This window comes from Rhinoderma darwinii, chromosome 5, assembly GCF_050947455.1.
Source record: "Rhinoderma darwinii isolate aRhiDar2 chromosome 5, aRhiDar2.hap1, whole genome shotgun sequence".
NCBI lineage: Eukaryota > Metazoa > Chordata > Amphibia > Anura > Rhinodermatidae > Rhinoderma > Rhinoderma darwinii.
Window position 1 is genome coordinate 102,914,146 of NC_134691.1, and position 12,316 is coordinate 102,926,461.

Consider the following 12,316-nt stretch of genomic DNA (forward strand, 5'->3'; position numbering starts at 1 on the left):
TAACCGTCATCACGCCGCTTCCGTGCTTGAAAGGCGCTCATTGACGGGGCAAGTCATTCTTCCCTGCCAATCAGCGCCTTTGAACGACGCGTCATTCAGCTCCAGCAGACCTGCTCAGAAGAGAGCAGGTCTGCATTGCCACAGGACAGCGCGGGAACGGGATCATGTGAGTATGTAAAGTTATTTGTTTTTTCTAATAAAACTGTGAGTGACATTATCTTCAGGGAGGGGGGTCTATATGTGGGGATGTGGGCCACTGTATACCGGAGGTTCAATATGTGGGGCACTATCTACAGGGGGGGTCTATATGTGGGGATATGGGGTACTATATACAGGGGGGTATATCTGTGGGCCCCTATATACAGGGGGGTCTATATGTGGGGATGTGGGGCCCTATATACAGGGAGTCTATATGTGGGGATGTGGGGCACCATATACAGGGGGTCTATATGTGGGGATGTGGGCCACTATATACAGGGGGGTCTATATGCAGAGGCGTAGCTAGGTTCTCCAGCACCCGGGGCAAAGATTCAGTTTGGCGCCCCCCCCCACCAACCTCTTTCCCGACATCTCCTTCCCCCTCGCCGTGGTTTGTTTTCTCTACCAATCGACGTGTAATTTATTTTTATGAAACGCGAGCATAAAAACATTTGTACATTTTACAAGCAATATGGTTCTATACACAACACCAGAACCAAGCTCACTACATATATACAACACCAGCACAAATACAGCTCAATTTAGTGCAACCCCTGCCGTATAGGTATGTACAGCGTAAAACTAAAGCTCCCAGCATGGCCCAAACAATGATAAGGATATGCTGGGAGATGCCGTTTCACAAAAAATAAATCCTATCATAATCATCTCACTGCAGATCATACAGCGACTACAGTACTGATAAGAGGCAGAATAAACATTTACATTAAGTGACTCACCGGTGACGTCTCAGATTCTAGTTCTTTTTCTCCATCCGGTCCAGACCTCTATGATGACTTCTCCCGATCACATCCCATTTCTGCAGTTTGCCGCTCACATGTCTTCAGCTTCTCACTTTTCCAACATTTCTGCACCTATAAATAAATATAAAGTTATCATTATACCACACACTACGCCCCTAAATATAATAGCGCCATACACTGCACCTCTAATTATAATAGCACCATACACCGTGTCACACACACACACTGTGCCCCCTGTAGATAGTGCCTGCCTTAACTCCCCCTATAGTGCTCTACAGATAGCCCACCCCTGTATATAGCCCCCTGTAGATATAGCCCACCCCTGTATATAGTACTCTACAGATAGCCCAACCATGTATGTAGCCCCCCTGTAGATATAGCCCACCCCTGTATATAGTGCTCCACATATAGCCAACCCCTGTATATAGTGTTTCACAGATAGCCCACCCCTGTATATAGCCCCCCTTGTACATATAGTCCACCCCTGTATATAGTGCTCCACTAGATAGTCCACCCCTGTATATAGTGCTCCACTAGATAGTCCACCCCTGTATATAGTGCTCCACAGATAGCCCACCCTTGTATATAGTATATACAGGAGTGGGCTATCTGTGGAGCACTATGTACAGGGGTGGACTATATGTACAAGGGGGCTATATACAGGGGTGGGCTTTCTGTGGACCACTATAGGGGGAGCTATTTGTGGGATACTATATACAGGGGTGGGCTATATCTACAGGGGGACTATATACAGGGGTGGGCTATATCTACAGGGGGACTATATCTACAGGGGGACCATATCTACAGGGGGACCATATCTACAGGGCTGGGCTATACACAGGGGTGGGCTATATCTACAGGGGTGGGCTATATCTACAGGGGTGGGCTATATCTACAGGGGTGGGCTATATCTACAGGGGGCTATATCTACAGGGGTGGGCTATATCTACAGGGGTGGGCTATATCTACAGGGGTGGGCTATATCTACAGGGGTGGGCTATATACAGGGGTGGGCTATGTACAGGGGTGGGCTATATCTACAGAGGTGGGCTATATCTACAGGGGTGGGCTATATCTACAGGGGGGCTATATCTACAGGGGGCTATATCTACAGGGCTGGGCTATATCTACAGGGGGCTAGATACTATATAGCCCCCCTGTAGCTATAGCGCACCCCTGTATATGGTGCTCCATAGATAGCCCACCCCAGTATATAGCCCCCCTGTAGATATAGTCCCCCTCTATATAGCCCACTCCCTGTAGATATAGTCCACCTGTATATAGCCCACCCCCTGTAGATATGGTCCCCCTGTATATAGCCCACTCCCTGTAGATATAGCCCCCCTGTATATAGCCCACTCCCTGTAGATATAGTCCACCTGTATATAGCCCACCCCCTGTAGATATAGTCCCCCTGTATATAGCCCACTCCCTGTAGATATAGTCCACCTGTATATAGCCCAACCCCTGTAGATATGGTCCCCCTGTAGATAGCCCACCCCAGTATATAGCCCCCCTGTAGATATAGTCCCCCTGTATATAGCCCACCCCCTGTAGATATAGCCCCCCTGTAGATATAGTCCCCCCGCAGATACAGACACACACGTCTATTACAGTTAAAAAAAAATTATATATATTCAAACTCACCTTATTTCCGCTCCCACGCCGTCCGGCAAGCCATGGAGACCTGCACTCTTCTGCGCAGGTCTCCAGGGGGTTGAACACAGCGTCTATGAAAGGCGCTAATTGGCTGGGCAGGATGACTTTCGCTGTCAGTCAGTCAGCGTCTTTCATCGACGGAAGCTTCACTGGTACAAAAGGTACCAGTTGCTTCATTCGTGGAAAGGCGCTGAATGGCCGGGCACGGAACGTGCCCGGTCATTCATTGCTTCTAATTGTCCTTGCGACACAGGTACAATTATAGTGCAGGAGGAGGTGGCGCTGGCGCCCCGCTCTGAGCTGCGCCCGGGGCACGTGCCCCGCCTGCCCCCCCTAGCTACGCCCCTGCTATATGTGGCGATATTTGCCACTATATACAGGGCTGGTCTATATGTGGCACACTACCTACAGGGGGGTCTATATGTGGGGTTGTGGGGCACTATATACAGGGGTGGGCTATATATAGACTACTATCTATAGGGGAGCTATTTGTAGGGCACTATCTATAGGGGTGGGCTATAAGTCTACACTATATACAGGAGGAGCTATTTGTAGGGCACTATCTACAGGTGTGGGCTATATTTGGGACACTATATACAAGGGTGGGTTACCTATGGGGCACTATCTACAAGGGGCTATATGTAGGGCACTGTCTACAGGGGTGGGCTATATGTGAGGCTCTATCTACAAAGGTGGGCTATATGTGGAGCACTATCTATAGGGGAAGCTAAATGTAGAGCAGCACGGTGGCTCAGTGGTTAGCACTATTGCCTTGCAGCTCTGGAGTCCATATGTGGCCACTATCTACAGAGGACTGTATGTGGGGCACTATCTACAGGGGCTCATATGTAGGGCACTATCTACAGAGGCTCTATGGGTGTCATTATTTACAGGGGGCTATGGGGGCACTATCTACAGGGGGCACAGTGTGTGTGACACAGTGTATGGCGCTATTATAATTAGAGGTGCAGTGTATGGCTTTATTATATTTAGAGGTGTTGAGAATTTTAACTTCGTTTATAGGTGCAGAAATGTTTTAAAAGTGAGAAGTGAAGACATCTGAGCGGAAAACTGCAGAAATGGGTCGTGGCCGTAAGAAATCCATCATAGAGGTCTGGACCGGACAGAGAAGAAAAGAACTAGAATCTGAGACGTCACCGGTGAGTCACTTAATGTAAATGATTATTCTGCCTCTAATCAGCACTGTAGTCGCTGTATGAACTGCAGCGAGATGGTGGGTGGTATGATTTTTTTTTTGTGATACAGCATCACCCAGCAAATCCTTACTATTGTTTGGGCCTGTAGTTTTATGCCGTACAAACCTATACGGCAGGGGTTGCACTAAATTGAGCTGTATTTGTTCTGGTGTTGTATATATGTACTGAGCTTGGTTTTTGGGCTGTATATATATATATACTGAGCTTCATTCTGATGCTGTATTTAAGTACTGAGCTTTGTTCTGGTGCTGTATATATGTACTGAGCTTGGTTCTGGGGATGTATATATGTACTGAGCTTGGTTCTGGGGATTTATATATGTACTGAGCTTGGTTCTGGTTGTAGCATCCATGGAGATGGGCCGTCGGGTTTACACACCTCCCGACGCCCGCAGCCATGGATCCATGAGCGCTGGTTCCCATCTCCTTCCTAGGAGATTCCAGCGCTCACTTCCGCTCTGGTGTGCTGTGTCCCGTAGGGTGTGTGCGCGCACGCTCGTGCCCGCACCTGTAAAACAATCATCATCATCAACCACATGACTTCCTGGTCTATAAGAAGGCCCCAGCCCTTCTGATTCTTGCCTGAGCATTGTTAGTATTCCCAAGTCTGTCTTGCAAATGGTCCCTTAGTGTTTCCGGTTCCAGTTGTTACCCGTGCCCCGTTACCTGTATCCCGTGCTGTGTTCTTGTTCCTGTGCCTACTAGTTGGAGCCGTGTCTACTACACCTTCTGTTGCCTTGCCACGTCCTGTGTCATCTGCCTCTTCCAGAGGTATTCGCCACATCTGGCGCAACCTGCGGTACCTGCTGTCATCTGCCATGTCCTGTGTCATCTGCCACGTCCAGAGGGATTCGCCATGTCTGGCGCAACCTGCGGCACCTGCTGTCATCCGCCATGTCTGCCGTTACCTGCTGCACCCACCTCCATCTGTGCCAGAGCTGCGGCCATTGTCTGGACTATCTACGTCCCCTTTTGCGGGACTTTGTATTTCTGGGCTTCCTGTTGTTTGGCCAGCTGCCTCCCTGCTATGGCGGTGCGGCCTAGTGGGTCCACATACCCCCCACACACCGTGACATTGGTGCTGTATTTATGTACTGAGCTTGGTACTGGAGCTGTATTTATGTATTGAGCTTGGTTCTGGTGCTGTATATATGTACTGAGGTTTATTCTTGGGCTGTATTTATGTACTGATCTTTCTTCTGGTATTGTATATATGTACTGAGCTTGGTTCTAGTGCTGTATGTATGTACTGAGCTTGGTTCTGTGGATGTATATATGTATTGAGGTCGGTTCTGGTGCTGTATTTATGTACTGAGCTTGGTTCTGTGGCTGAATTTATGTGTTGAACTGTCTTCTGGTATTGTATATATATATATATATATATATATATATATATATATATATATATATATATATATGTACTGTGCTTGGTTCTAGGGCTGTATTTATGTACTGGGGTTTGTTCTAGTATTGTATAAATGTACTGAGCTTGGTTATTGGAATGTATATATGTATGGGCTTGGTTCTGGTGCTGTGTTTATGTACTGAGCTTGTTCCTGGTGCTGTATATATGTCAGAGCTTGGCTCTAGTGCTATATTTATGTACTGAGCTTGGTTGTGATACTGTATATATGTACTGAGCTTGGTTCTGGTGCTGTATATATGTACTGAGCTTAGTTCTCGTGCTGTATTTATGTACTGAGCTCAGTTCTGGTGTTGTATGTATGTACTGAGCTCGGTTCTGGGGATGTATATATGTATTGAGCTTGGTTCTGGAGCCGTATATGTCAGAGCTTGGTTCTGGAGATGTAATTATATAGAATATATTTATAATAACAAAATTGCAGGGCTGATGGAATTGGTCTCAATTCATTGTATATTTCATGGGAACTGTCTGGTAATTTTAACCCCTTGAACCGTCACCATGCGGTAATACATGACCTGACAATATTTCCAAATGCATGTATTTTTCAAATGCAGCAAAATCTTTAAAATACACTTTTAAAATGGCGCACACTATATGCTAATTAGTCATTAAAGGTCATGGGGCGGGGCCGCTATCCTGAAGAGTCACATAGTCCTACCTCCACACCCAACTTTCCATGTTTGATAGACATCCCCTGGCTGATACAACTTTCTTGGATGCACCATTATCTTGTGGCACTATATACAAGGCAGGGCTGTGTGGCACTATACACAAGGGGGAACTGTGTGGCACTGTACACAAGGGGGAGCTGTGTGGCCCTATACACAAGGGGGAACTGTGGGGCACTACATATAAGGGGCTTTGTGGCACTACTAAGGGGGGGGGGGGTTGTGTGGCACTATCTACTAGGGGGGCTGTATGGCACTTTTTACAAGGGGGAGGGCTGTGGCTCTATCTACAGGGGGCTGTGTGTGGCGCAATCTACAGGGGTCTATGTGTGGCACTATCTACTAAGGGGGGGCTGTGCGGCACTATCTGCTAAGGGGGGGCTGTGTGGCACTATATACAAGGGAGGGGGTGCTGTGTGGCACTATATACAGTGGGAGCTGTATAGCGCTATATACAGGAGGGCTTTATGGCAATATCTACAGGGGGGCTGTATGGCACTATCTACAAGGGGGAGGTGGGGGCACTATCTACAAGTGGGGTTCGACACTGTCTATATGCGGGGCTGTATAGCACTGTCTACAGGGGGGCTGTATAGCACATTCTACAGGGGGCACTATCTATAAGGGTGGCTGTTTGTGGCACCTGGGGGGGCGCCAGTCAAAAGTTTGCTATGGGGCCCAGTTTTTTCTAGTTATGCCCCTGTCTCCAATCAATCCAATTGCAGCAAATGTCAATGGTCTGAGCTACAGACTGCAGGTAATTTTTAGTGTCTACGCCTTGCTGTCACCTACAATTTAGTAAAACAATCACATAATGTTATTGTTTATATATTTAATCGTTGATATACTTGGATGCAAGTTGAAAAGAGAGTAATAAATGATGACATTAAGTGGGGAGAAAGAAAGCAGATTACAACATGTTGCAGTTATGTTGTTACACAAATCTATGTGTTCTCCAGAGTGGTGAATTAATGTTTCCCTGAGGAATTGTGGGAGAACAAGCCACAAACCAATATTTAGCCAGCACTGGCAGAACTCCGCATTATAAGTGACACTACATACGTATGCAACCAAGTGACACGAAAATATCCACATAGAGCAACTACCAATTAGCCCTTTCCTCCGTTCAATAGAACACAAATGAGGCATGAACCTTGGGGCAGGGATGAAGTGTACACATGAATTCTAGTACAGTGTCTGCTGTGCCTTGGAAGGGGCTTGCTGGCTGCTCACTTGTGTTTGTTGTTATTGGTGAGGCTAAGGAACTTGGCAGGAGGAAAGCAGCCAGTTCCCACTTAGTCCCTCAGTCAGGAAAGTCTCACAGCCTGCAAGGAGACAGGCTGACTGAAAGAGACCAGCCAGCTCCAGTGCAGATAAGTTAAAGTACACAGAGTGGACGTAAATTACCACGACCCTCAGCAGTGGGACATTGACCAGGTCCTGTCAAACTGAGGACATATATTGGCGGGGCCATGCGTCTCACTGGCATTTGCTTGTATTTATATAGACGGAAGGGATCCCCTGTAGACTGACTTGCCTGCTCAGTTCAGTGTCAGCAAGGCCACAGGCCTTTAATGTATTGCTGGCAGTGCTGGAAGAAAAGAGGTTAAATAGACAAATATTAATAATACGAATCATTCTTCTATAGCAGCCCAGACCCCGCAGGATGCTAATCAAATTTCCCTGGAAAAAGTTCACTGAAAAGCCAACATTTTATTCTTCTAACCAAGGTGAAGACCAGTAGCTTTGCTGTTGGCTCTTATTATAATCACTGCCTTTATATGTTGTATGGAGTGGCAGCCAGCGAGTTCCCAGGGACAAGGGCATAGCCATAGGGGGTGCAGAGGAAACACCCAAGCCCTGCCGGTGGTGTAGTGGTGATGTGAATCGAGCCTAATCATTATCCAGGTCTTACACGGCTTATAAACTAATATTAAGATACGGTCAGATGTGTCGGCGGAAAGCCGCAATAAAAATGCATAGTTGAATGTATTGCCAAATCACATGCGCTTCTGTAAACATTATTGCGTTTTCATATTGCGATTATAATTATCGTACATAAATCTATGCAAAATATTTTATAATGTTTTTTTTTACAGTTTTCAATATGTGATTGTTTTTTTTATTATTCATCAAATACTATTCATTTAGAGCATGACATGCTATGCGGAATCACAAAGAAAAATAGTAAAAAAGCACATTTAAATACAATGCGTTTTCCAAAAAGTTGAGGTTTTCTCAATTTATGTCATTGGGATAAAACTGTGAATAATCCTCGTAATACAAACATTGGAAAAGACATGCAATGGAGAAAAGGTGGTAAGCAGCATGAAAACAGCTGAGTCAGTACATGACCCTACACTTTATGCTTCCTCTCTGACTTCTTCCTTACATGTAGTATTCCGTAGCCCAGTGATCACCAACCAGTAACTCAAACATTTCCGAGCCCTTGGACAATGCCAAATCGGATGGTATAATATGTGTGTGTCAAATTTCATACTGAAATATATGCAGATGTTTCCAATTTTTATGAATTCTTATTTCTCCACAACTAATATGTCTCGCCTCCATTTTTTTAATTGAATGTGGCTCCCGACCACCACTCAAGGTTGATTGATACAAGATATACTCATAAGATGCATTAGGTTGGGGACCTCTATCAGAGCCGCTATTTGCAGCAAGATTTTAACATATGTGGGGGAAATAAAAATTCCTCCCAGGTCCAACAAGCATTTGAATTTTTTTACTGGCAGAACACATGTTTGGAAACAGAAATGCATGAAAATATATTTTCCATGATACATACAGTATGACTTTACCTATGGAAATTGTATTCGCCTCCATTGCTACACGTATATATTTTATATTGATATCAAATCAAAAAGGCTAAAAAAAAATGTTTGAAACCGTGCTCTAACTGATGGAGCAGATTAATGGTGGAAAACTGATAGTTTATCCCCATTATAAACATTTTTATTAGTTTAGTACTAATAACAATTATTGTTAACCATCATCCCAAAATTTTTTGTTTTACTAAATTAAAGACATTTTATTAAAGATACATATTACATTTTTTTTTTTATAAACAAAGGATACGGAAGAAAAAGTTAGAAGGGGTAAGTACTTGGAATTATTACATTTTTGTTACCATCCAATAATTTTAACCCCTTGCTGCCACATCCATTTATTATTTTTTCATTTTTGTTTTTTTCCTATCTGTCTTCCAAAAGCCATAACTTTTTTATTTTTCCATTGACAGCCGAATGGGAGCTTGTTCATTGCAGGACAAGTTGTAGATTTTAATGTCATTAGTTATTCTACCATATAATGTACTGAAAAACAAATAAAAAACAATGATTCCTCCATTGCTTTTAAGGTTTTGTTTTTACTGCATTCACCGTTCAGTAACAACAACATGTTAATTTTATTTTGCAGGTCAATATGATACCAAATTTATATAGTTTTTTTATTTACTACTTTTACAAAGAAAAAACAACCTGTTAAAAAATTATTTTGTATCGCCATATTCTTAGAGCCATAACGAAAATTTTTCCGTTGTTGGAGCGGTGTGAGGGCTTATTTTGTTAATGTAGTTTTAGTTAGTACCATTTTGGGGCACTTTCTAAAGGCTTAGATGCCTCAGTTGCTATTAACCGCGGCATCTAATGGTTAAACGGCTGAGATCGAAGTTATCTCTGATCCTAGGTGTTAGGGTATGTTCACACTACCTATTTTTGGCATTCTATTCCGAAGGAGCGTTTTTCGCAGCGTTTTTTTTACACGTAAAAAAACGGCCGCAAAAAAGAAGTGCAGGACACTTCTTGGGATGTTTTTGAAGCCGTTTCCCATAGACTCCATTGAAAAAGGCTCCAAAAATGGCTGTAAAAAACGCAGCGAAGAATGCAGCGAAAATCGCAAGTGGCACAAAAAACGTCTGAAAATCAGGAGCTGTTTTCTCTTGAAAACAGCTCTGTATTTTGAGACGTTTTTGACTCTGCGTGTGAACATACCCTTATAGTGAGGTGTTGGCTGTAACACAGTGTCGACACCTGCTAGGATTGGAGCGGGCTTAAGGGGGTTTTACACTGGGCGATTGTCAGGCAGACGAGCGTTCATAGAACACTCATTGCCAAAAATTGCCCTGTGTAAACACGGCAGCGATCAGCAGATAAACAAGCAAATGGTAGATCATCTCCTGGTCGTATCGTTGTAAAAAAGTGAAATATTATCGTTGTTGGCAGCACATCTCCCTGTGTAAACAGGTAGACGCACTGCCGACATGATAATAAGATATGGGGATGAGTGATCGGAGCAATGACCACTCGTCTCCGTCCATACTTCCGTGTGACAGGAGCAAACGAGTGCCGATCAACGATGTCTCGTTGATCGGCGCTCACTGCACTGACCGCTTATCGGCCGGTGTAAAAGGGCCTTTAGCCTGTGAGCCCACTCTATGCCCCCTTACTAGACTTTAGGGGTTAAATATCAACAATATTCTTTATGTTAAAAAGTGGTTAATTGAAAGTGGATAACTCCTCTAAATCCACATCAAACGTTACAGAGTACTAAACTATAAGCTTTTTTCAGCCTCTATAGGTCACAGAAATACATATAGTAGGTCAGTAGATGGTGCTTTTGTTAACATAAGTGACGGCTTAAGGCCCTTTTACACCGGCTGACACTCGGCCGGTGCAGCGAGCACCGACGAACAAGACATCGTTGATCGGCGCTCATTTGCTCCTGTCACACGGAGCTATGGACGGGGACGAGCAGTCGTTACTCCGATCGCTTGTCCCCATACATAATTATCATGTCGACAGTGCGTCTCTCTGTTTTCACAGGGAAATGTGCTGCTGACAACGATAATATTTCAGTTATTTAAAACGATACGACCAGCAGATGATTGAGCATTTGCTCGTTCAACTGCTGATCGTTCCCCTGTTTACACTGGGCAATTATCGGCAAAGAGCAATCTATGAACGCTTGTCTACCCGATAATCGCCCAGTATAAAACCCCCTTTAGGCTTCGTTCACATCTGCGCTAGGGTCCCGTTCCCATGTTCTGTCTGAGCTTTCCATCGGAACGGGCCCCGTACTGACACAAACGGACGTCGACTACGCTATTGATTCCGTCAAAACGACGGAACCCTTGCACAACTGACACAAACTGAAACCATTGGCACCGGATCTGCCACGATTGAAATCAATGGTGATGGAAACGGAAACCTTTGGTTTCCGTTTGTGTCAGTCAGGGTCCCGTTCTGACGGAAAGCTCTGACGGAACATCGGAACGGGACCCTAGTGCAGATGTGAACGAAGCCTTAGAAGTGTTCTACACTCTCATAGCTAGCCCTCAAAGATAAGAAACCCCATTTGAATGTATACTCTGCAGTGTATAAAATGTTGACAACTTCAAGGTCGTGTATAATAAAAATGAGATAATACAATTTATAAAGTTTTCTTTCCCATTGTGTTGCTTTGATACAATTCGGGTATTTGTTCTGCTAATAGAGGTAAATTAGTATATTGGCTAATGTTTAACTATTTTGTTTGGAACAGCAGCCCATGTTCTTTATCAGTTTCCTGAAGGTCACACATACAGTACACTGTAACACCTAGTATGATAGCCAACAAGTATGGAAATGTGCTGAAAGGGGTTGTATTTAATTATTTATTTTCTTTACAATGCAAATAACAGCAAGTCATGTACCTTTCCCCTTTTTGTTACTTGTGTATAGAACATGAAGTAGGACATCTGGACCTTAATATAATGTTTATTTTCAGTATTGCTGTCTCCGTTTCATTAGGTGTCAAGTCATCATTAAGCAGAACAATGGTTGTGATAAAAGGTGCTCACAATATCTAGAAGGGACTGCACTATGGCATTAATTACGTTACATAAATATTGGCACTAATAAAAGGGCACCCAGAAGGCTCCACAGTCACAGGCAAAACCCCCTGGTCAACTTTAGCCAACTTTCCCTCATTAGGTGGGGTGGGGGATAATTCCTGACCCCCACAAAGGCATTAAAAAAAAAAGTAACCCTGGATTAATGTCCCACTTCATTTTGACGATTAATACCATTATTAATTAGCTACATTTCTAGCCTTTTTTTTTTTTAAAGTGCTTCATTGCTTTTGCCATTACTACTTTTTGTGGCAAGATATTCTAAAGTTTGTCTACTCCACTGGAAAGAACTTGTCAGGTACTTACCTGTCCATGCTCCAGTGCAGACCTCCAGCTCCCGCAATGTGTGTTAAAGAGGCTCTGTCACCACATTATAAGTGCCCTATCTCCTACATAATGTGATCGGCGCTGTAATGTAGATAACAACACGATAATTTTTTAGGAAGTTATGAGCAATTTTAGATTTATGCTAATTACTTT